Raw genomic sequence first — 26,580 nt, forward strand, 5'->3', positions numbered from 1 at the left:
CACCTTTCAAATGTGTAATTGTACCTCAAAGAAGTCAAATAATATACTAAAATTTGTAAAGATAAAACCATCAGCACTAGTGTTCAAAGGCAGGATATTTAGTCCTGCCTTTTTAAACAACATAAACATAAAGGATGTCAGATGCTTATGGATGTGGACTATTTGGAATGTCACCTTTTGAAGGACTCTTCCATCCTCTCACTTAGACTCACTCTGTGATATTATTTTACACAAATACTGGGAAGATCATCAGAATAAAATAGATTTTAATACAAAGCTTTAAGGAGAAACACAAAATGGCACAGGGAATGGGCTATTCTTTATAGTTTATGAAATAACTCAAAGAAGGATTGCAAGAAAGCAAGAAAAATCTATGGAAACTTTGTATATTTCCAATTTATAATCAATGAGAATTATGTGAGATAGTTTCTATTCTATCCCTACGAACAGTTAAGTTCAGAGCTAAATTTAATGGAGTAAAGTATATTTTTCGTCCTTGACTTCAATTATAATGACAGCTGCCTTATTTGAATAGTCTAGAATCCATTTCATCTTCATTTTAACTTTCTCCATTTTTTGAAAGCTATTGCAAAATCTTTGAATATTTCAAAAAGGTTAAATCAGTACCTTGCTATACTCATGGTAGAATGAAGGTAAGTCTGAAGTCATGATATTAACAGAGCAATACACAGAAAATTAACAGTGATTAGTTTGAGATAATCTCCACTTCTACTTGAATGTATAAATTATGTGGCAGTGTGTGCTTTCTATTAATCCACTACATCAATTATTTTTTACATCCAAAATATGCTTTATAATTAATACCAACATTTGATTACAGGAGTACTCTAAAGCCCTCTGTTTCATTCATCAATAATAGAACTATCCTAATATTATGTTACAGATCATATCAACATCTCGTAAGCCCATTCCATCTTAGTTTCCTGATAACAAACTTGAGCTATCGTTCTCTAATTGTCTTAAAATTCTAAGAATTATCATTGTCAAATTCTTTCTCCAAGTCGCCATGCCACTTGTGCTCATTTCATAGATGTCCTAGACAAAGCTAAATGCCATTTCCAATCCAATTGTCACCATCTCCAGCTTCCCCTTTTTACAGCTCAGTTTTAGACCCTTTCTGCTCATACAGTTTCCATACAAAGAATTTTAGACATAAAAGAGAACCTCTGAAGAATTTCTAGATTTCTACAAAAGACCTCATTTATGATATCTTGCTTGACTGCCTATCAATTTTTCCCCTAGAAAGACAAGGGTCTATTAACCATCTTGAAAGCTCAACCCCACTAGCTGACCCTCAACCTTGCCATTTGTTACAATAATGGTGGCTCTCTGGCCCCCTAATAGTTAAACATCACCAGTTGGATTCTATTACTTTGGGGGCCTCATCCTCCCCATGGCCATCAACAAACTCAACACTAAAAGTGCTTAAGATCCATCTCCCCTTATTTGAGAAATAGAATCCCCAAATTTTAGCTAGGAACTTAGCTATCAAGCTATAGCCCACAGCTCTATTCCCCCTTAGAGGTAGTAATGGCATTTCAGGTCAATAAGGCATGAACAGGAGGACAGTATTATACTTCTAGGTGGCACTAGAAAGTATGCAATCATGGACCCCCTTTCTTCATCTGGATATTGGGTGGATCTATCAAATATGGTGACATACCATTTTGAATGAGATGATTCAGGATCAATGAGACTAAGATAGTTTTGGTTCCTAAAAGACCTCAAGGAATAGAAGCATTCTACCAGTCCTGGATTGCCTAACTCTGAACAGTCTCATGAGAAAGAAAGAAATTTCTATCTTGTTTAAGCACTTTATTTGAGTATCTTTAGAGCAGATAAATCTATATTCTAACTAATACTCATCTATGTCACTTTATCATAAATTTATTTTTAACTAGACTCGAAACACGGGGAAGGTAATTCTAGGTACAGAAGAAGGAGAAGTCTGGAAGAGTCTGGAGTTGAAGCAGTGCACAGTGAGTGACATCAGACTTACGTTCTTCCCCAGTAAATCTCAAAAAGCTATTGAGACAAAAGTGAGAGCCTAGTATATCCCCAGAGCTCACCACATTAACCTAGGATCCTGGTTTCTCAGCTTCTGAACCTCTTCATTTCTAATTATCTTTGCCCCTTACTTAACTGCCTCAAACACCCACTCTCATGTCACACCCCATACTTTGTCATTACAATTAACTGCACTACTTTTAACACCATCACCTCCTATTCTTCTAACTTTCTACCTCTATTAACCCTTCTCCAAAAATATTTGAACTTCACAAAGACTTCTAGTATTTTGATCCCACAATTTTTGCATGTTCTTCTCTTTAATCTTCTTGTGTCTACACATTCCTCCTTAGGCCTAATGGTAATTGATTATTATAAACAATCCATTCATCATTGCTTTGTTCAACAAATATTTTTTGAGAAAGATCAATATATCAGGTGTTGTTCTGGGCATTAGGGATGAAGACGTAAACAAAACAGAAAAAAAAATCTGCTCATATGAAGCTTGCTTACTTTCAACAGGCAAAAATATAGAAATAAACAGTAAAAATATCTTTTGTAACTTCATAACATATAAAGATATACCTTTATATATTATCTATTATATCTTAATGGTTTTAAGTAAGGATGCACCAAATTTCATCCCCAGCTCTAGCATATGAGCCGAATCTAGCATTTCATCTTGAGCTTTGAGGCTTTAAAAACCAAGTGACTGAATAACTCCTTCAATATAAATTCTGGTGTCCCTGAAATTCACATGGATAATTATTACATAATTACATAGGTTACCATCATATCCAGTGTGCACAAGAGTGAACAGAGACCCTAATTCAAATTTGCTGCCAATATCTTAATATTTAACTTAAAACATAGGTTTGCATTCTATATTTGAGGTAAAATTCACTTCATATATTTATTGCAATTCTCAGACATTTGATATATATTTGTCTCTTATTGAAGTAAAACATTTTGTAACATTTAAATATGGTTGGAATAACTATTACTTTTATTTACAAAAGCAAGTTTTAAGAACTTCTAACTAAAATAAATAGGTACATATATTTGTAGTTATTACAAAATGGGAAGACTGCATTAGTTACAAAACTTTAAAAATAATATTATATCCAGTTTGAGTCAACAGTATATTAAGATTAAATAATAAAAGGAAGAACTCTAATATTGAGTTTTCCTAAAATTAAATATTAACCTTTGAAAACAGTATTTAGCTTTCAATTATTTAATCCCGTTTTTGACATTAGTCTTTCAAGAACACATTTATTTGGATATTCTTCATCATTTGGAAAGAGCATCTAAAAGCAGAGGATCAATCTACCAGCTCAAAATTTGAGTAGAACAGACACCAAAGTTACATATAGCAACATGCATGACAAATCCTTTTTGTACACATTATACAGAATATAAGAAAAAGAGAAAAGTAAGGTATGAAAAGCACAATTTGTTCTCACTAATCAAATAAGAGAATGAGACATTCCAAAAATGCTTTTGGAAGAAAATTCTTTTAATGTTTTGACATTTTAATGTTTTGACATTATGGTAAAATATTAAACAAAATTCTTATGCATTTGGTTAACACAAACCAGCAAATTTTTTAGTCCCTGAAAAGGAAAGAATTTTGGAGATTTACAAAACTTATTAATCTTAGGTTCAAAATTCCTTTTGGAGAACAAGTTGTCAAAATCATTTTCTCTTTCTTCGTTATACTTTTCTATACACACAAAAGTCTGTGGAAATTCCTTTCAGTCTGGCCAAACAGGTGTTTGGAGATGCAGAAACAGCAGATGATTTTTCAAAAAATGTTTGACAGCATATGGATTCGTGATGAAATTCAACAGTGCATCTTGTTTCATCAGCTGGCCAAGAGATTGCTGAGTTCCACACAGATAACAACATGATGATTCTGATAGAAAAATGACTTACAGAAGAGGAAATAACACCCTTTGGTTGGGTGTCCACAAATTGATTCTAGCCCTGTGTAATATAAATGAACTGCTGGACATTATCAGAGAAACAGTCGACCACATTCTTTTTCAGCCAAAGACAAAATCCTAACACACAACACATTTTGTCACTGTCTTGCTATGCTCTTATATAATAAGTTCTAACAGAACAGAATCCATAAATTATACATTTAGGAAAAGATTCCAGAGCAAAAGAATGTCTTGGGCTGTACTTCATATATAATACTGAAGGGCTAGACTTCTGTTTGAAGAGAAAACAGTTTATTTGCTGGAAACTACAAATAACCTTGATAAACCTTGATAGTGTATGTATTTCTCACTTAATAATTTCTATAGCATTCTCTACCAGAGCAGGTGCTAAAATTAGTGTCCATGCAATGAAGGCTGAGACACCAATAGAAGCTGAGAGAGAATTTAGTTATCTTTAAACCATGCTTTCACTCCATTTCCGTATTTGCAGACCCATGTTTTCTTATGATGTATAAGCAAAATAACATTTCACTTAAGGTATTGTGTAGAACAAAAATATCAGAAATAAAACATGGTAAGTGAGACAAACAATCTCAAATTTGCTTCTGAAAGTATTCAGTAAGCATCTTTTATCTAGTAGTATAAAAGTTGTAATTTATGGAATTATGTCAATGAAACTACATCATCAACATAGACAAGTTCATCTGATCTAGGAGCTAAAAATGAAATGTCTTTACCTATTTTCTCATGTCGAGGAATGAGAACTTTAAAAACATGCTGAGAATATCACCAACACAATTACATTACATGAGCAGAGCTAGAAAAAAAATCCTAGGAAGAAATGGACAAATTCTTAGAAATGCACAACCTTCCGAGAATGAACCAGGAGGAAATAGAAAATATGAACAGACCAATCACAAGCACTGATTGAAACTGTGATCTAAAATCTTCCAACAAAGAAAAGCCCAGGACCAGATGGCTTCACAGGCGAATTCTATCAAACATTTAGAGAAGAGCTAACAACTATCCTTCTCAAACTCTTCCAAAATACAGCAGAGGGAGGAACACTCCCAAACTCATTCTATGAGGCCACCATCACCCTGATACTAATAGCAGACAAAGATGTCACACAGAAAGAAAACTACAGGCCAATATCACTGATGAACATAATTCAAAAATCCTCAACAAAATACTAGCAAACAGAATCCAACAGCACATTAAAAGGATCATACAACATGATCAAGTGGGGTTTATCCCAGGAATACAAGGATTCTTCAATAGATGCAAATCAATCAATGTGATACACCATATTAATAAACTGAAGGAGAAAAACAATATGATCATCCCAAAAGATGCAGAGAAAACTTTCGACAAAATTAAACACCCATTTATGATAAAAACCCTCCAAAACGTAGGAATAGAGGGAAGCTTCCTCAACATAATAAAGGCCATATATGACAAACCCACAGCCAACAACGTCCTCAATGGTGAAAAACTGAAACCATTTCCATTAAGATCAGGAACAAGACAAGGTTGCTCACTCTCACCACTCTTATTCAACCTAGTTTTGGAAGTTTTAGCCACAGCAATCAGAGAAGAAAAATAAATAAAAGGAATTCAAATTGGAAAAGAAGAAGTAAAGCTGTCACTGCTTGCAGATGACATGATACTATACATAGAGAATCCTAAAGATGCTACCAGAAAACTACTAGAGCTAATAAATGAATTTGGGAAAGTAGCAGGGTACAAAATTAATGTACAGAAATCTCTTGCATTCCTATATACTAATGATGAAAAATCTGAAAGTGAAATTAAGAAAACACTCCCATTGGGCTTCCCTGGTGGTGCAGTGGTTGAGAGCCCGCCTGCCAATGCAGGGGACAAGGGTTCGTGGCCCCGCCTGGGAAGATCCGAGTGGCTGGGCCCGTGAGCCATGGCCACTGAGTCTGTGCGTCCGGAGCCTGTGTTCCGCAACGGGAGAGGCCACAACAGTGAGAGGCCTGCATACCAAAACAAACAAACAAACAAACAAACCAAAAAACACTTCCATTTACCATTGCAACAAAAAGAATAAAATATCTAGGAACAAACCTACCTAAGGAGACAACAGACCTGTATGTAGAAAAGTATAAGACACTGATGAAAGAAATTAAAGGTGATACAAATAGATGGAGAGATATACTATGTTATTGGATTGGAAGAATCAACATTGTGAAAATGGCTATACTACACAAAGCCATCTACAGATTCAATGCAATCCCTATCAAACTACCACTGGCATTTTTCACAGAACTAGAACAAAAAATTTCACAATTTGTATGGAAACACAAAAGACCCCGAATAGCCAAAGCAATCTTGAGAAAGAAAAACAGAGGAATTCCGTTGGAGGAATCCTCCAGGGAGCTGGAGGAATTAGGCTCCCTGACTTCACACTATACTACAAAGCTAAAGTAATCATGGCAATATGGTACTGGCATAAAAACAGAAATATAGATCAATGGAACAGGATAGAAAGCCCAGAGATAAACCCACACACATATGGTCACCTTATCTTTGGTAAAGGAGGCAAGAATATACAGTGGAGAAAAGACAGCCTCTTCAATAAGTGGTGCTGGGAAAACTGGACACCTACATGTAAAAGAATGAAATTAAAACACTCCCTAGCACCATACACAAAATAAACTCAAAATGGGTTAAAAATCTAAATGTAAGGCCAGATGCTATCAAACTGTTAGAGGAAAACATAAGCAGAACACTCTATGACATAAATCACAGCAAGATCCTTTTTGACTCACCTCCTAGAAAAATGGAAATAAAAACAAAAATAAACAAATGGGACCTAATGGGACTTAAAAGCTTTTGCACAGCAAAGGAAACCATTACCAAGACCAAAAGACAACCCTCAGAATGGGAGAAAATATTTGCAAATGAAGCAACTGACAAAGGATTAATCTCTAAAATTTACAAGCAGCTCATGCAGCTCAATATCAAAAACCCAAACAACCCAATCCAAAAATGGGCAGAAGACCTAAATAGACATTTCTCCAAAGAAGATATACAGATTGCCAACAAACACATGAAAGAATGCTCAACATCATTAATCATTAGAAAAATGCAAATCAAAACTACAATGAGATATCACCTCACACCAGTCAGAATGGCCATCATCAAAAAAGCTACAAACAATAAATGCTGGAGAGGGTGTGGAGAAAAGGGGAACCTCTTGCACTGTTGGTGGGAATGTAACTTGATACAGCCACTTTGGAGAACAGTATGGAGGTTCTTTAAAAATCTAAAAATAGAACTACCATACGATGCAGCAATCCCACTACTGGGCATATACCCTGAGAAAACCATAATTCAAAAAGAGTCATGTACCACAGTGTTCATTGCAGCTCTATTTACAATAGCCAAGACATGGAAGCAACTTAAGTGTCCATCAACAGATGAATGGATAAAGATGTGGCACATATATGCAATGGAATATTACTCAGCTATAAAAAGAAATGAAATTGAGTTATTCGTAGTGAGGTGGATGGACCTAGAGTCTGTCATACAGAGTGAAGTAAGTCAGAAGGAGAAAAACAAATACCGTATGCTAACACATATATATATGGAATAAAAAAAATGGTCATGGGGCTTCCCTGGTGGCGCAGTGGTTGGGAGTCCGCCTGCCGATGCAGGGAACACGGGTTCGTGCCCTGGTCTGGGAGGATCCCACATGCCGCGGAGCGGCTGGGCCCATGAGCCATGGCTGCTGAGCCTGCGCGTCTGGAGCCTGTGCTCCGCAACGGGAGAGGCCACAACAGTGAGAGGCCCGCGTATCGAAAAAAAAAAAATGGTCATGAAGAACCTAAGGGCAAGATGGGAATAAATAAATAAATATATATATATTCCTTTTATCAATAAACAAGAGTCCAGGATGTTGAGTCCTTCATACCAGTGAGACTATAAATAAAGATATTACTAATAATATTAATAATACTTAAACACTATGTGTCAGGAGCTTTGTCAAGTTTTTTTTTTTTATAGAGTATTTCATCTGAACTTAACAACTGTGTAAGTCGTGTACTACTGTTATCATCGCTCCCATTTTAAAGATGGGAAACTAAAACACAAAAAGTTGCATCTGTTGCCCCAGTTTACACAGGTATTGTGAGGCTGAAGCAAGATTTCCACCCCACCATTCTTTAGAATTTGATGCTCTAACATCCAATAACCCTAAATGTATTTACTCACATGCACACCCTTGTCCCACTTAAGTTATATTTTGGGAGGTGAAAGACAGGAGTGCAAAAGTGCCTCTGAAAGCATGGGGTCCACCTGGCCTTAGGTAAATGTAAGGAAGCCACTGTCTACCCTTGAGGTAGTACTGCTCCTGCCTCTGCATCACAGTATTGATTAGGAAAAGACAGTACATTTGGGGGCTAACTGGTAGGTTATATTCCAATAATAAGCTGATGTGCAAACAATAAAGGACAAGCTATCTTTTTCATAAAATTCAGAATGTTATTCACTAATCATTTTCATTATTTTCTGGCAGGAAATTCTTATTCTTCCTCCAGGTGTTAATGTAATTTTTATCAGCTCAGGTTTTCCTGCAGGTCACAGGGTTGCATTCTTGTAGAGAGATAGTGGGGAGAAAAAGGAATGCCCATTAAGAGAAATTTCTGGTCACACATGTCACACATATGGTTTCATATCCACACACTGAGAATTTTAAGTCTGAAAAGGGATACTTTGCCTGCTTTATCTATAAGTCTTCACCCATTCCTCCCTCTCTAAAGAATCAGAAGGCAGTGAAAGAGTGTAGATTTCACATGCAGTTGTAGAGTTGTTCATTTAGATAGCCTGGTCAACTTGTGTCTTAGAGAATGCTTCTTCCCCATTCCAAATGATCCCTTCCCTGCACAGACCTACCGTTATTGTAATATTCATGGCATCTCTTTACAGTTTTTTCTTTCCCAGGGAAAAATGATTTATCTGACTGGGTATTTGCATGCAAAAAATTGTATCCCAGGATCATATTCTCTCACAATAGGAAAACATTAGAATATAAGGATAAAATATTAATAATTAGGAACTCATGTGTTTAAAAATATATGCATTTCATAGTTTAAAATAATTTATTAATCAAATATTGTGATGAATACTAAAAAAATATTTAGAATTGAAATAAAGTTTAAACATTACATACCAAGTTTTGTGGGATATACATAACAAAATATCAAGACAGGAATGTATAATATTAATTGTATACCTTAGAGAAAAGAGTAACTGAAAATTAATGAGATTATCATTCAACTGATACAGTTAAAGAATAACATAGCAAAAAATAAAAGTAGGCAAAAGAATGAATATAATGAAAAGAGGACAAATTAGTGAAATGAAAAATCACTATAAACATAATTTGCTATTTTAACAGAGTATTAAAACATAGAATCTTCTAGTATGATTGATCAAGAACAAAAGAAAAGACATGGAGATTTGATATCAGGAGCATTATAATATTACTCAGATAGTAGATATCTTTCTGTGACAGCATAGTCACAAAGATGGCAATGCTCCCCATATTAATCTCTATATTTGATGCAATTCCAACAGAAATTCTAAAAGGATTTTCACCAAACTTGAAAAACCCATCCTAAAATTATTTTGGAAACAGAGTTAAAATTTGATAAAATAATATTTCAAGGAGAATAAGGAGGAGGAGGAGGTAGAAGAAAAAGAGGAAACAGTAAAGTAAGAAAAAAAGCAGGCAATTAAGAGAAAGATACACTCTTTCCAACAGCTCTCCAGAATTTCTACAAAGTTATAAAACTTAAAAGAGAATACTGATACAGTATAAAAATAGATTAACAAGTATAAAATCTGACCAATGTACAAATGGCAGCTTGGTATTTGATGGCGGTTACATTACAGATTTGTTGATATATCAAATAAAATAAACATACAAAAGTGATGGTTGCTTTGAAAATAGCCAGTTCATGGCAATTTCAATAAGAGTAGTTTAAATAAATGCTTGTTTGGAGTGAGATGAAGAAAGAACAAGAGGCAAAGAAGTAGACAGTCTTTATCAAAATTTTTTTTTTAATTTCTACTATTATAGGCAAGAAGAGACATGGGGGTAGAGGGATCACATGGGGTCAAAGGAGGACTTTTTTTTTTTTTTAGCTGTGAAGGACTCTAGAGCATAACCGTGTGCTAACTGGGTTATCTAATGTAGGAGGAATTGTTGATACAGGAGAAAGGAGTGGGGGTTGGGTAACTGTATAGGTAAATCCTTGAGTAGGTGAGAGAAGATGCAATACAGAGTGTAGGTGGAGGATTCACTTTACTAGTAGGGAAAATACTTTCATAGTTACATAAAGGAAGAAAAAATATGGGAACAGATGAATTTAGTGATACAAAGATGAGGAATTCCCATCTGATTGCTGACCCTGCCCTTACTGGTTGGGTGACCTGAAGAAATACCTCTACTTTTTGAACCTCGGGTCCTTGAAACAGAAATGGAAAGAGGATATTCCCTCATAGCATTTTGTGATGATGTGTATAAGGCATTTAGCATACTGCCTGGTGGGTAATTAGTGTGCAGTAAATTACAGGCACTCTTACTCAAGACAACAGTCTGAGGAAGGCACCAGAATCCACTAGAACTTGCTGAAAACTTTAGTGTAGATTAGCTCTCTGTCACTTATAAGTAAAAAGTACAATTTTGATAGGTTAAAAGAGACTAAGAAAAGGTTAGAAAATTAGGGCTGTCAGAGCCAGACTCTTATAGAGCAGTTAAAGCTTGGGTTAAGAATCACAAGTGAGTAATCCTGACTATTTTCTGAACCTCTGTTCTTTGATCCTTGAATAAGGAAAAATACTAGCACTCTCTTACAGGTAGCTTTTAGGACTATATGAATACTAGATACAAAAGAGTAATAATACAGAACATTGTAAATTAACTATACATCAATTAAAAACTGGTTAAAAACAGTAATAATAGAACCTAACCATGCCATTATTATTATTATATAATTTTGTATTTTACATATAATACTTTAAAAATTTTATACTATATATAAAATAAAATCACAAAATTTCATATTATATATAAAATATATAATATAAAATATTAGTTGTATAATTAGGAATGTAAATATTATTTTATAAATTTTCTCTAAATTTAGAAAAGAATTAATAATTATAACACAGTCCTGCATTCACTTCTTTTTTACCCTGATGAACTGTGTTATTTCATTGAATCCTCACTGTTTAAGCCATGATTTAATTAGGATTATGATAAAAATTAAATAACATGCAAAGCACATAAAACAATATCTTTTATGTAGTAAGTTCTCAATAAAAATGAACTATTGAAAGACAACATGGAGCTGAGCACTGGGGACTAGAGTCACACTAGTGGAGTATGAAAGTCGACGCTCTCACTTACTAGATTGGTGATTTTGGCAAGTACTCATCTCCCTGTGTCTGTTTCCTCATCTGTAAACTGGAGAAAAATAATAACAGTATGTTCAAAGGTTGCTCTGAAGATGGATTAAATTTGTTATTATATGTAACAAATTATATAATTACATAATTATATTTAGAAAAATGTCTAGCATATCATAATCACTTAATAAAGAGAAAAAGAATGCCACCTTGGAAACAATCAAAATCAGGGCTTAAATTCAGCTCTTTCAACCCTGGTCTAGTGCTTTCCTAAGGCTACAACTAAAAAAATCTCACATTCCCATTTTTCCTATTCCTGACCCTGTTTAAAGACACAGAGAAGCATCCTGCTTTTGATGAAATATCAGAGAATCCAGACCACACACATGTTCAGAAGGACAAATCCAAGATGTCACTCCATCCCACCCACTTCTCTCCTCACCACTCCTTGGTAGCTGTTTTACCCATGTACATTCATCTTGTGCCCTCTGCCCAAAACCCAGAGTGAGAAATAATGCTGATTTCCTGGGCACAATGGTACTCAGAGCCCTTTGCTGCATTCACAATATGCTACTTAACATTCATGAAGAACCAAATCAATTTTCTTCCTCTATTTATTTAAAATAACATCAACTACTTGACCTTAAGCCTTTATTTAGAAAAAAAAATGATAACACAAAGTTCTCACAAACAAAATTTTTTGGAGTTCAAGTGTTTAGAAATACTACACTGTTGGTCTTTTCATTTCCAGTTCCTCTGGCAACAAATGCACCGTAAGTGGTCTCCAAATATCTCAGTCCTGCTCTTAGAGTGTGATTTGCCATTTTAAAGATCTTAAAAAAGCAAAGGATTCTAAGCTTGATATGTGTTTCAGTTAATGAAACAGCATCTTCTATCTGATATCAAGCACAAAGGGAAACTTTCAGAATCAATATACAGAGCATTTATACCTGGAGGTAATGGTTTTCCCATCATTAAAGCATTTAAGCAGATGTCAGACAACTATCCCATAAGAATGCAGGGAGCGTCATGACCTCCACTGTTTTGTTTCCCCAGCATTCCTCCCCATTTTGACTGTAAGATGCTTTCTCGACATTCCAAACAGGTTTTCAATGGCAACATTCATGTCATGTTTTTATTTGACTCCAGATGCAAATTATTGGCCTAGTAATAGGCAAATAAGTCAAAAAGGATCATCAGAAAAATTTCCTGATACTTTTCAAACTGGATCTGAGAGAAACTAGGGAATTGAGTTGAAGATTTTAGGCTGTCAAACCAGATTCCCCATGATCATATCAATTTCTCCACCTACAAGTTGAGGATAATCAGAGAGGTGTAGAACAGAGGATTTTTAGGGCAGTGAAAATACGCTGTATGATACTAAAATGATGGATACATGTCATTATACCTTTGTCTAAATCCATAGAATGTACAACACCAAAAGTGGACTGTAATGTAAATCATGGATTTTGGATAATTATGATGTGTCGATGTAGGTTAATCAGCTCTAACAAACGCCCCACTCTGATGGTGGATGTTGGTAATGTGGGAGCCTATGCATGTTTGGGAGCAGGGGGTATATATGGTAAATCTGTGTAGCTTCCCCTCAATTTTGCTGTGAACCTAAAACTGCTCCCCCCAAAAATTGTCTCTAATTTTAAAAAAAATGTTTAAAACATTAGATAGCATTAAAATTATGATGACTCTCAATCAAACCTTCACTGGTCATGGATTGGTCCGAAGCAGATCTAGGTGATGGAGAAAGAAGGTCTCTAGTCTGTTTCTCATTATCCACAAAACCAGATGCATCTCTGCTCTTCCAGTAGATTCTCCTTTTTGCTGAAAAAAAAAATTAGAAACCAAATTAGATAACAAATTGGGTGATACCAGGTGGGTAGCAACTCTGCCATTCTACTCTTCAGTGATTCTGTGTCTGCCTCAGAATGACCCATGCATAATGCCCTTTGGCCTGGCTTTTGTTATTTATATTGTCCTGCCATAACTCTCTATCTGAGTTTATAGTGTGGTAGCCAGCTATGGACAAGTAAATCACTGTAGCAGAAAAAGAAAATTCAGTCCTTACTTTCCAGAAATAAACTGATAATGTTATGAGAAGATAACAAATGTTAATACATGGCAGAAAGACAGCATGCCTGCAAGGTAAAATCAAAGTCATTATTTTTCTCTTTATCCAGAAAACTTAATATCTTTATCTAGAATCCATTCTCTCTCAACCTCTAGGCCTTAAATGCCATTTTAGAAGGTATTAGCCTTTGATTTCATTTTTCTTTTCTTTTTAGTAACAAAACTTATGTTAAGTTTAAAAGGAACAGGGAAACTGGGCTTATTAATCTTGAAGAAATAATTTAATAAATAGTCTTAGAGTGTATCTGCCTATCTATTTATCTATCTATACATCCATCTATCAAGTGGGGTTACTTGTTCCCCAGATTAAATGTGTAGGTGTGGATTAAGGTAGATACCAAGGAGTGAATATGGAACTAGACGAACTTCATAGACTTCCTTTTGGGAAGATAATTTTGTATAAGATAAACCTGTTGAAAACTCTGCATGTAGCTAGAAACAAAGGGAATAAAATGCATTAGTTGAAAATAGACTTATCTCAGTTTTTATGAAGTCTTCTCAGAATTGTACTTCTACTGGTGTTTATGTGTAAACAATCATTGGTTAAAACCTGAAATTATCTAGAGTTCTTAAAATATCCATAAACCTATAGCACAATGAAAATAATGGAGAATTGAATTTAAAAGTATAGCTTCAAAATCGAGCTCTACCACAACCATTGTGTGACTTTGGGCAGTTCTCTTAATGCCAGTAAGCCCATTTTAGTCATCTTTATAAGAGAACAACACATTTATCATAGTTTTATTATAATAGTAACTAAGAAAATACAGAAAAATATTATAAAATATGAAGTACATATGCAAATAAAGATAACTATACTCTGAGTCTTTAATAATTATGGACCTCTGCCTTATTTATCTTTATGTTCTCAACACCTAACATAATGTTGCCAATTTCCCAATAAGTAAAATCTAAATTTCTTATTATTTTTTAAAAGTACATTATGATCTAGCCCTCGATCATATCCCTTGCATTATTTCTTGCCACTTTTTTATCATATTCTCTAATTGTAGTGATTCTGCCATTCTGAGTTCATGAATTGGTCTTCTAACACCTTGGGGTCTTTGCATATGTTCTTCCCTGTGCCAGGAGCCCTCCTAATTTCTTTTTCTTGCTTATATCCTACTCAACCTTTAGCCTCATTCTTTCCACCATTTCTTCCAGGATGCCTTCCATGACACCCAACAGATAGAGTTAGGTGCTTCTCTTATGTGTCTTTGTGATATTCTGTATATACTTCCTAACATAGCACTTCATACAGAGTATTGTAATTACCTGTTTCCCCCATTAGTTTACAGACTTTCTGAGAAAAAAAGGTTCAATCTTATTCACCTTTGAACAAGAACACAGCAAAGAGTCATAGAGTAGGTGCTCAAGAGATATCTGTAAAATGAATTCTAGTGTATTGTAAGAAAATATTAATAAATGAAAGAATTTCTCATTTTATTTTATGGGGATCTGGTATTATTTAGGAAAGAGTTCTTGAAAAGAATAAGTAATTGGAGGATGTGTAATCTTCTTAAAAGTTTGACTGTGAGGAGAGATGTATATTTTAAAATATTATTTCTTGTAAAATTATGAACACATTTGTAATATGACATTAAATTCAAAGCTTCTGCTGAGAAACCAAAATAAAGCAGAAGTCTCTGAGAGTTAGTGTAAGACAGTTCCTCTTGTAGAAATCTTCAAAGCCACTATTTGAGAACTAGTTGCAGGTACCTTGGATCTGTCATCTCATATTGAGGCTATAAAAGGGACATAGAAGCAATTTGTGAGGAGGGTTACTTTGCAGAGAACCAATGGAGTGTTGAGTCTCATATTGAGGCTGAGAGATGCCCCCCACACACACCTGCACCTGAGGGAGGGTTGGGGAGCTCAACCTCCTTCCACTCAAGCATAAAATTGAGGGGCTTCAATGGGACCATTCACGGAATTTAATATGTGTAAATTTGAGTTTGGAAAGCAGGGCAGATGTGTCTGATCCACCTGTGGGAAATCCAGAAGGTGATAGAGATGGTCCAGCAGGCAGCTTAGTGAAGGAGAAACAGCTTGGGCTGGTAGTCCCACACTCCCTGAGTTTCAAGGCAAAAGATATGTGAACATTTCCCCTGGACCAACTGCAGCAAAGAGAGCCAGTGTCCAGCTAGCTATCTTGTTTTCAAGAGGACTGCTTGGAGGGCAAGAGGACTACAACAGAGTGAGGTCTGTGTGACCCAGACTTCCAAAGGCAGTCAGTATCCAGAGGAAAACATATTGTCCATATCCAAAGAACCAGGAGGAAAGCCTCCAAACACCTCATGAAAGCACCCACAGAGGGTACTGTTCATACCTGCCAGGCCCCAAATGCACAAAACCATTTTATCAGAGTGCCAAGTCAGCAAAAACATCAGGACACCTTCACTTTTCTCTCCCCCAAGCTCCTTCCCCCACTCAGGGCAAGAAAAAGGAGAGAAAAAGCAAAAGCCAACCATGTTCCCTTCTACAAAGACAAGTGTCCTGCACATGCTTCAAAGCCAACAAGAACATATTTTATAAAATATATGAAGTCATTGGCCTTCCAGAAAGAGCAGAACTGATTTAAAATATGAGAAAGAGATTTATAGGAAAAATAGGACCCACAGAAACAAAGCAAATTTTAAAATATATTTAAACCTTCATTGTTTTATTCAGCTATTTTTAATAGTTATATCCTAAAGACAGTAAGAAAGTCTTCAGTCCTAATTTCAGTCTGTAAAACCATCTCAGAACAGAGATACAGAGCACCAAACTCCATTGCACCTTTGCAGGAATAATCAGGGGTGAGATGGTGTGAACACCATATGGTAATGCTAAATTATCTTCCATTCCAAGGGAATTAAAAGAATTTAAATGCTAGTCAGCAGCAACACAACCAAATAGTAGTCAAAATAAATCATTTCTATTCAATTCACTGAGAAAAAATATTACTTTATCCAACCTGTACTAGGAAAAAGTAAATTTTTTTAACTCTTGAAACAACTGATTGATTCTATGGAGGGCAAATAAGAAAGTTGGGTTGATGGGCAATGAAGAGGAGCCCCCATGAGAACAAAGGAATTAGAATTAATAAAGGTATAGACAGAGATGGTGTTCATTGAGTCTTCTGTGCTATCATGTTGTAAAATATTGTCATTGGAAAGGGAATAGCTACCTCATAAGGAGACTAGGGTCCAGAAAGATGAATTAATTTACTTATGGTCAGATAAGAGACTCAAGCATAGGTCTTTGGATTGTAAATATTGAGACTATTCCTCTCCATTTCTCTGAACTTGCCTTCTAAGGTAAGCATCAGTAGGATGTTCTTAGAGAAGAACATTAAAAATAAGCCATAGGGGAAGAATCCTAAAAGCCAAGAGGACAGAAAGATCAATATTCATGAATAAATAGAAACAAAATGTTTCCACTGTGAAAGGTTTACTGTCTGCAGACCAGTAAGTTTTAGGAGTATGAGAATAAGGAAATAACCAATAAAAGAATATAATCTCTTAACACGTGGTTCAAGAAGGCTTCAATAAGGCATGAGAGATTTGAGGTTGAGAAAAAATTTGTTAAAAGCTTTGAGCCACTTTGAATGAGGGAATATTCTAAATATAAGGAATTACTGGCACTTCTTCTTTTTCTGTAGAATCTAGGACCTGTTGTTTATTAACTTGATTTTCACTGTAAGAATGAATAAAAAAATACCAGTTTTCTCCCTCGTGAGGTATTTTCTGTAGAAAGACATCCTAATCTTTTCCTACTTGCTTTGTATGGTCCTCCATTCCTATTCATTTTGCTACAAGAGATAATTAAGTCCAGCTGTGCTCAGCACTGATCATGGAAATAGACGGCAAGAGATTGGATGGATATGACAACAGAGCAAGACTCCACACCCCAGATTTTATGCTGAGGAGTTAGGAGGAAAAGGACCTCCTGACTGAGGATTTCAAGAGACCCTCTTCTACCTCAGAAGGCTCGGGGGCCAGCCTCATCACCTGCCTTGGATTTGTCTCTCAGAGATTAACAGAGAAGTGGAATCCAGAATTCTCTCTGACAAAGGCATACCACTCCTATGACTGGCTGAGGCAAAGACTTTAAGAGCCTCTCCATATACAACCTTTAAAAGAAACACGATCTGAAAGTTCTGACTGACTCTGTTAATACTATTGGAACATTAAGGGGGAAAAGACAAATTGCAATTGGTTGAAAAATGCAACTGAAATGGCTTGATGGCTTAATTTGGCAGACTGCTATTGCTCTGCTTCAAGTGGCTGGCATGGCATGGGGTAAGATTTCAAACCACTCAGAAACACTGAGTCACCTACAGATTTGCAGCCTGACGTGGATCACGTAAGCAATTCTCAGGGAGAGAATGGCACTCTTGGATGTGGAGAAATGGCTGTGGAATCCATAAAAGATTCCACTGAACTCTGTGACATGGGGCGAGTCACCCAATGTAACAAGGCTGCAAGCTCTCCAGTGGGATAACGGTTATGAATGTCAGGATAAAACATCACAGTATATATATACTTTATCATGTCAAAGTATAAAACAGATCAGACAAGAGGTAAAAATCATGCCAGTCATGTGCGTGTTTCTGTGTGAGTATGTGGAAAAGGAAACACAAACTCATCTTACGTTTCAGTAGTTAAGAATCATCATTAAATAAGTACCTTCCATGTGGCTATTACTGCCCTGGATGTAAATCCAAGGCATGAGCAATATATATCCAACTCTTGAGGTATCATCAGAATCCAATTTCTGCTGATGCCCAATGAATGCCAGAAACTCATAATATAGACTATAATTACTAATTAATCAGGTTTGATGTAAGGGGTGAAATCTATTTGCTCTGCTACTCTTCATCATATTTGTATATGATATACAATGATGCTGAATTATCTTTCAAGGCAAAAGACACATGAAATTATTTAAGCCAGTGTGTAATAACGAAATGAACACTAGACTGGAAGCCCAGTGATTTAAGTCATTTCTACTTAGAAGGCCTTTGGCAAAAGGGCTCTCTCTCTTCATCTATAAAATCGATAACTCACTGATGCTTGTTCTACCGGCTTCACAGTATTTTTAGGAATATCCTGCAAGCAATACGACAGCTAGATTGCATGGGAGGCTAGGGCTCTTGGTAAGGTAAGCCCAGCAGTGCAGGACATTCAGTAATAAGGATCTGGCTCAGGGCTGGAAAAATGTGAACAGAAAAGAGCCTTAGAGTTAGGTGATACTTTTCAAAATGTTTTTAAAAAATTTTTTTAATGTTTTACTTTTAATAATGAAATAATGAAAAGGAAAATGCAAAAATGTGCATGGAAATGAATATAACCAAAATCTGTGTGTCCACCACCAACAAAAATTTAAGTATCAAAATTGTGCTACATTTGCTTAAGAATTCTTCTGGAAAGGAAGGAAGAACAAGAAGGAGAGAGGGAGAGAGGAAGGGTGGAAGGGAAGGAAGAAAGGAAGAATGAAAAACTTTATATCTACAAAAAATTCATCATTAATTCCTCAATTCCTCTGCAGATATTACTACTTTCCTCAGGTTGATATGTATTACTTCCCCATATTTAAAAAAAAAATTTACTAACTATATGTGTGGGTAGGATTAACTTCTTACTGGATAAGAATAACTTCTTGTTTTAAACTTCACATAAATAGTATCAATACTCTACATATATTTTGTAATCTTTTCTACACAATATTATATTTTTAGATTTTTTTCAATGCATGTAAATATCCAATTCACTTTTGAAAGCATTTTTAAATGTTCTCCATTGTATGAATACAGCAGTCCCCTTCTGTGGGATAGTTGTGTTGTTTCCATGTTTTTACAATTATTAGTAGCATCATGGTAAGCATGTTTCTACATGGAACTCATAAAAGAGCAGGCTGTTTTCTAGGGTAGAAACTTCATGTAGTATTGTTGACCAAAAAGGAGCATGTCCTTCTTATTGTACCAACTAACATCCACCAACAATCAATGTGTCTTTTCCCTTAATGGCCCCACCATCTTTGCAAACACTCAGCCTTACCAGGTTTCCTAAAGTGTGTCAATCTGTCAAATGGTGTCTTATTAATATTTTAATTTTATTTTTTCTTATTATTAGTATGGCCAAGCTTTTCTTTCATACAGTTATTGAGATTTTCAGTTCCTTTCCTGAAAATTTCATGTCTATATTCTTTGTCTATTTATGTATTAGGCTATTTTATTATTTTTGTTGTTCATTGTAGAAGTTCTTTATATGTTCCAGATATTAATTCTTCGCTGGATTTTTCAGCTCCAATGTTTTCTGTTGGTTCCTAATGTTATTACATTGTAGTTAGAGAAAGTCTTTGGTTGACTCTGGTTCTTCAATATTTAGTTAATTATGTCTTGCACAAGGGTGCACAGTTAATTTTTGCAAAGGTCCCGTCTGTGCTTGAAAAGATTGTGTCCACTAACATTGAGTGTGATGCTCCATGTATGTTTATTAGAGTAGGCTTTCACTATGTTATTCAGATCACCTAGAGCCTGAGTCACCTGACTGCTCAATCAATTTTTATTGAGGGAAGTATGTTAAATTTTTAAAAAATACATGTTGATTAGTCAGTTCCTCATTGAAATTCTGTTGATTTTTTTTTTTTTTTGCCATGTGTTGAAGCTATCTTGTAAGATCCTAAAGATAAAGATTTGGGCTGTTTCTAAACATTTTCTATGACAAATCATGCTATACTGAATATTCTTGTACGTAAATTCTCAAATACACATACATGCATACTAGTAGGATAAAACCCTAGAAGGAACTAGATCAAAGCATATGCACATTCTTAATATATACAGAGAGATCTTACCAAGCGATCTTTCCTACAGTTCAAACTGAAGAAACCAATTGGGAAAAAAAAAAAAAAAAAAAACCACCTGCCTAGTTAGAGCTGAATAAAATTTGAGTTAATGACTATCATTGGAGAATAAGAACCTTAGTCAAACTGGGTGAAATCTTTAAAAAGGTTACCCTCTACTTTCCCAACTCCAATTCTTTTCTCTGAATCTTGATAAAGTGGCTGTCTTTGCTATGGAATCTTAAAATAGATCCATTTCCATTTTCAGAAAACTTTGATTTGTTCTAATATATACATGTATTTTTTCACCTGTTCTTTGACATTCATGTAATATCCTTGGATGAAGACACTAAAAAGGCATATCTGCTATCTCACAAATCAGAGAGTACTTCTCAAAATGAGAGCATTAAAGATAAACTACCCCTGTTTTGCCAGCCACTGTGAAAAACACATAACAGAAAAAGGATTCTGGAGTCTTTGAAGAATATCCCTGATAAATTTTGCAAGTTCCAATTTTCATCTTCTTGAGAAATATTATCATGTTCCCTCTGAATCACCTGTATAAGTTGTTGCCAGTAAATTCAAACAGCCATTTTATCGACTTGAGGCCAAAGCTTAAAATGCAGGCATCCAAACTGTGCAAAATAACTCTGTTTTTCTTCTAAGGGCATGTAGCTGAATTTTTGTTCTTGAAAATAGGGTGCAAAGATGTAGAGAAAATATCATTGGCTTATTAGGACACAGTGCTCACCTTCAGGGAAAAAAATGTACCTTCTGGGGAAGGCTTCCATGGGTTGAGGAGAAGAGGCAGGATGTTGAACTGAGAGCACTGGAATCCTGACTCAAGACTTAAAATTTATGTGCCCTTAGGCAATTTATTTATTTAATTTCTCTCTGCTTTGGTTTCATCATCTATAAAACAGGGATCATAGGCTTACCTCAAATGTCAGTGTGTGAGATGAAGCACCTTGCAGAGTCCCTGGCTCATAGAAAGCACAAGGAATTTTGTTTTGTTGCTGTGAATCATGGAATAGCAACAACAGTGATGGTGATGTAGCAATTGTTGTGATCCCATCTCTTTTATTCAGTAAGATAGACACAGCATTACCACTCCTCTTTAATAGAATTGGGAAAAGAGTTCCAGGAACATAAGGTTATATGCCTTTCAACCACAACCCTACTATTTGGCAGGTAGACATGGAAAGCTTTGAGGCAGGTGTGCTGATTGACACCCAAGACAGAAAAAATTAAATGACACAAAGTTCACTTGGATTAGATGATTTGGGCTTGATAAATGTCTTACTGGTAGAGGTCTGTTTCTAATGGCAAGAGAAATTAAAAATTCTTATGATTTCTAATGGCATAGTTAAAAAAATAGTTACGTACACACACACACACACACACACACACATATATAATCTTGGAAGCATCCCTTAACACTCTGAACCTCAAAATTCACACTTGTAAAATAGAGATAATACCCTTTCACATGCTCATTGTAAAGATCTATGTTAGAATCTAGAATCCTAGCACAGGACCTAGAACATGGTAGACAATGCAAAAGCCATCGGTTTTAAGGACAGTATTAACAGAAACAGTTAACAGTAGCAGTCACCTTTGCATAGTGATGGAAACAGGGAGTAAGGGCACTTAGGTAGGAAGCTATGGAGGGGCCAGGAGCGCAGAGGAGGCTGGTGGATATGGAACCACAGCCAGCTGATAGTCACTTGGTGCCCTGTCTGAAATGCCACCCAAGCGTCTCTACTCTCCTAAATTATTTTCTTCAAAGCCCAGCTTCAAGCCATCTATTTCTTGTAACTTCCAGGATGAATATAGTTCTTTTTAACTTCATTTATTTTTTCCCAAGAAAATAGAGTTGACCCTTGAAGAACATGGGTTTGCACTGCACAGGTCCGCTTACACTTGAAATTTTTTAAATAAATATATATGTACTGTAAATATATTTTCTCTCCCTTATGATTTTCTTAATAACATTTCCTTCTCTCTAGCTTGCTTTATTGTAAGAATACAGTATATAATACATATAACATAAAATATGTGTTAATTAATTGTTTAGGTTAGGCTTCTGGTCAACAGTAGGCTATTAGTAGTTAAGTTTGGGGGGGAGTCAAAAGCTATACACAGATCTTCCACTGCAAGGGAGTTGGCACCCCTAACCTCCCTGTTGTTCACAGGTCAACTGTACTGTCTTGTTTCATGCTCTATACCGGGAGGTGATTAAGCAGAGGTGAAGGAAAGAGCCACAGGCTCTCACTTCTCTCATGGAGTTTACAGTCTAGTAATCTCAGAAGCATGTATCTTCCTTTGCCAGCTAAAACACTCTACTCTGTTCTGATTCTGATTAACTTCTACTTATCCTTTAAGAATCATCTTACAACAAATTCTTCCACAAAAATTTTTTTGATGCCTTACCCACCCTCTCCTCTTCCGAGTTACGTGTGTGATGGTCAGTTTTATGTGTTAATTGGGCTTGGCTACAGTCCTCAGTTATTCAATCAAACACTATTTTAGCTGTTGCCATGAAGGTATTTTGTAGATGTGATTAAAGTCCATAATCAATCGACCTTAAGCAAGGAAGATTATCCAAGGTAATCTGAGTGGACTTGATTAAATCAATTGAAAGTCCTTAACAGCAGAGCTGGGTCTTCCCTGTGAAACAGGAAATCCTGCTTATGAACAGCAGCGTCATGCCTGAGAGTTACAATCACCCCTTCTGATGGCCTGCTCTACAGATTTCAGATTGGCCCTGACAATAGTGTATGCCAGTTCCTTGCAATGCATATGTACATACGTACATACGTGCATACATACATACATACATCAATGAATCAATGATTGTATCAATGAATGCAACAATCAATGAATTAATGAATATTAATGCTTCTCTGGTTGAACCCTGACTGATACAGATGCCTCTGGGTTAAGTTATTTCTAACATGACACTTATTATTCTCCTATTATAATTGTCTCTATTACAACTACTTTTTGGAAACCTAATAGATAAATTCTCCTTGCTAAGAGAATACCTGTCACATAGTAAACTCAATATGGATTTGTCTAATTTAATTAATTAACTGTTATTAGTAAATATCCTCTAAGGATTAAGCCTTTGGGTGTTATAGTCAGGAAGACCTAAGTTTGAGTTCTGTCTCTCACTAACAGTGAGGCTCTGGGCAAGTCATTTAATACTTTCAAGTTTTAGTCTCCTGCTTTAGTCTGTTTGGGCTGCTGTAAAAAAAAAAAAAACATGATATATTGGGTGGCTTACACAACAGACATTTATTTCTCACAGCTCTGGAGGCTGGAAGTGGAAGACCAAGATGCTGAAGAGCCTGCTTACTGTTTAATAGACTGCTGTATTCTCACTGTGTCCTTACATGGTGGAAGGGGGAAAGGAGTACTCTGGGATCTTTTCTGTGAGGGCACTAATCCCATTCCTGAGGGCTCCTCCCTCATGACCTAATCACCTCCTAAAGGCCCCACATCAAATAACATTACAGTTGGGGTAAAGACATTAACATATGAATTTGGTAGGGACATAAGCATTGTATTCATCTCCCTTTCTGCTAAAAGGTAGTAATAATAATATACCTACCACATAGAGCGGTTTTGGGAGGTAGGAGAATAATTGCATAAAAATATCTTAACAGACTTCCGGGTAAGATGGCGGAAGAGTAAGACGCGGACATCACCTTCCTCCCCACGGATACACCAGAAATACAGCTACACGTGGAACAACTCCTACAGAACACCTACTGAACGCTGGCAGAAGACCCCAGACCTCCCAAAAGGCAAGAAGCTCCCCACATACCTGGGTAGGGCAAAGTGGAGAGATCCCCACACAGAGGATCGGTGCCGAGCGGCGCTCGCCGGCCCGAGAGGCTTGTCTGCTCGCCCGCCGGGGCGCGCAGCGCTGGAAGCTGAGGCTCGGGCTTCGGTCAGAGCGCGGGGAGAGGACTGGGGCTGGCGGCGAGAACTCAGCCTGAAGGGGGCTAATGTGCCACAGCTAGCCGGGAGGGAGTCCGGGAGAACTCTGGAGCTGCCGAAGAGGCAAGAGACTTTTTCTTCCCTCTTGGTTTCCTGGTGCGCGAGGAGAGGGGATTAAGAGCGCTGCTTGAAGGAGCTCCACAGACGGGCGCGAGTCGCGACTGAAAGCGCGGAGCCCAGTGACGGGCGTGGGACGCTGGGGCTGCTGCTGCCGCCGCCAAGAAGCCTGTGTGCGAGCGCAGGTCACTGCCCACACCGCCCTTCCGGGAGCCTGTGCAGCCCGCCACTGCCGGGGTCCCGGGATCCAGGGGCGGCTTCCCTGGGAAAACGCACGGCGCGCCTCGGGCTGGTGCAACATCACGCCGACCTCTGCCGCTGCAGGCTCGCCCCGCACTCCGTGCCCCTCCCTCCCGCCCGGCCTGAGTGAGCAAGAGTCCCGGAAGCGGCTGCTCCTTTAACCCTGTCCTGTCTGAGCGAAGAACAGACGCCCTCCGGCGACCTACACGCAGAGGCGGGGCCAAATCCAAAGCTGACACCCAGGAGCTGTGAGAACAAAGAAGAGAAAGGGAAACCTCTGCCAGCAGCCTCAGAAGCAGCGGATTAAAGCTCCACAATCAACTTGATGTACCCTGCATCTGTGGAATACATGAATAGACAACACGTCATCCCAAATTGAGGATCCCGGAGTCAGTGCTGTGCCTCTGAGGTGGGAAAGCCAACTTCAGGACACTGGTCCACAAGAGACCTCCCAGCTCCACATAATATCAAACGGCAAAAATCTTCCAGAGATCTCCATCTCAACACCAGCACCCAGCTTCACTCAACGACCAGCAAGCTACAGTGCTGGACACCCTAAGCCAAACAACTAGCAAGACAGGAACACAACGCCACCCATTAGCAGAGAGGTGACCTAAAATCATAAAAAGTCTGCAGACACCCCAAAACACACCACAGACGTGGACCTGCCCACCAGAAAGACAAGATCCAGGCTCATCCACCAGAACACAGGCACTAGTCCCCTCCACCAGGAAGTCTACACAACCCACTGAACCAACCTTAGCCACTGGGGACAGACACCAAAAACAACGGGAACTACGAACCGGCAGCCTGCAAAAAGGAGACCCCAAACACAGTAACATAAGCAAAATGAGAAGACAGAAAAACACACAGCAGGAGAAGGAGCAAGATAAAAACCCACCAGATCTAACAAATGAAGAGGTAATAGGCAGTCTACCTGAAAAAGAATTCAGAATAATGATGGTAAAGATGATCCAAGATTCTATTTCCCAGATCCAAAATCTTGGAAATAGAATAGACAAAATGCAAGAAACAGTTAACAAGGACCTAGAAGAACTAAAGATGAATCAAGCATCGATTAAAAACACAATACATGAAATAAAAAATACTCTAGATGGGATCAATAGCAGAATAACTGAGGCAGAAGAACGGATAAGAGAGGTGGAAGATAAAATAGTGGAAATAACTGCTGCAGAGCAAAATAAAGAAAAAAGAATGAAAAGAACAGAGGACAGTCTCAGAGACCTCTGGGACAACATTAAACGCACCAACATTCGAATTATAGGGGTTCCAGAAGAAGAAGAGAAAAAGAAAGGGACTGAGAAAATATTTGAAGAGATTATAGTTGAAAACTTCCCTAATATGGGAAAGGAAATAGTTAATCAAGTCCAGGAGGCACAGAGAGTCCCATACAGAATAAATCCAAGGAGAAATACGCCAAGACACATATTAATCAAACTGTCAAAAATTAAACACAAAGAAATCATATTAAAAGCAGCAAGGCAAAAACAACAAGTAACACACAAGGGAATCCCCATCAGGATAACAGCTGATCTCTCAGCAGAAACTCTACAAGCCAGAAGGGAGTGGCAGGACATAATTAAAGTGATGAAGGAGAAAAACCTGCAACCAAGATTACTCTACCCAACAAGGATCTCATTCAGATTTGATGGAGAAATTAAAACCTTTACAGACAAGCAAAATCTGAGAGAGTTCAGCACCACCAAACCAGCTTTACAACAAATGCTAAAGGAACTTCTCTAGGCAAGAAACACAACAGAAGTAAAAGACCTACAATAACGAACCCAAAACAATTAAGAAAATGGGAACAGGAACATACATATCGATAATTACCTTAAATGTAAATGGACTAAATGCTCCCACC

General features: G+C 37.0%; 1 long non-coding RNA gene across 3 annotated transcripts in view; it reads right to left on the reverse strand.

The window, feature by feature from the left end:
• Positions 1-11,117: 11,117 nt before the first annotated feature.
• Positions 11,118-26,580, reverse strand: part of LOC308622935 — a 115,163-nt gene continuing 99,700 nt past the window's right edge. For all 3 annotated transcript variants that reach the window (XR_014016707.1, XR_014016708.1, XR_014016709.1), the window contains 2 exons: positions 13,134-13,256; positions 11,118-11,475 (listed from right to left, as the gene is read on the reverse strand). This is a non-coding gene — a long non-coding RNA (uncharacterized lncRNA). The remainder of the gene's footprint in view (positions 11,476-13,133; positions 13,257-26,580) is intronic.

The sequence above is a fragment of the Mesoplodon bidens genome, assembly GCF_964165515.1.
Source record: "Mesoplodon bidens genome assembly, chromosome: 1".
Lineage (NCBI taxonomy): Eukaryota > Metazoa > Chordata > Mammalia > Artiodactyla > Ziphiidae > Mesoplodon > Mesoplodon bidens.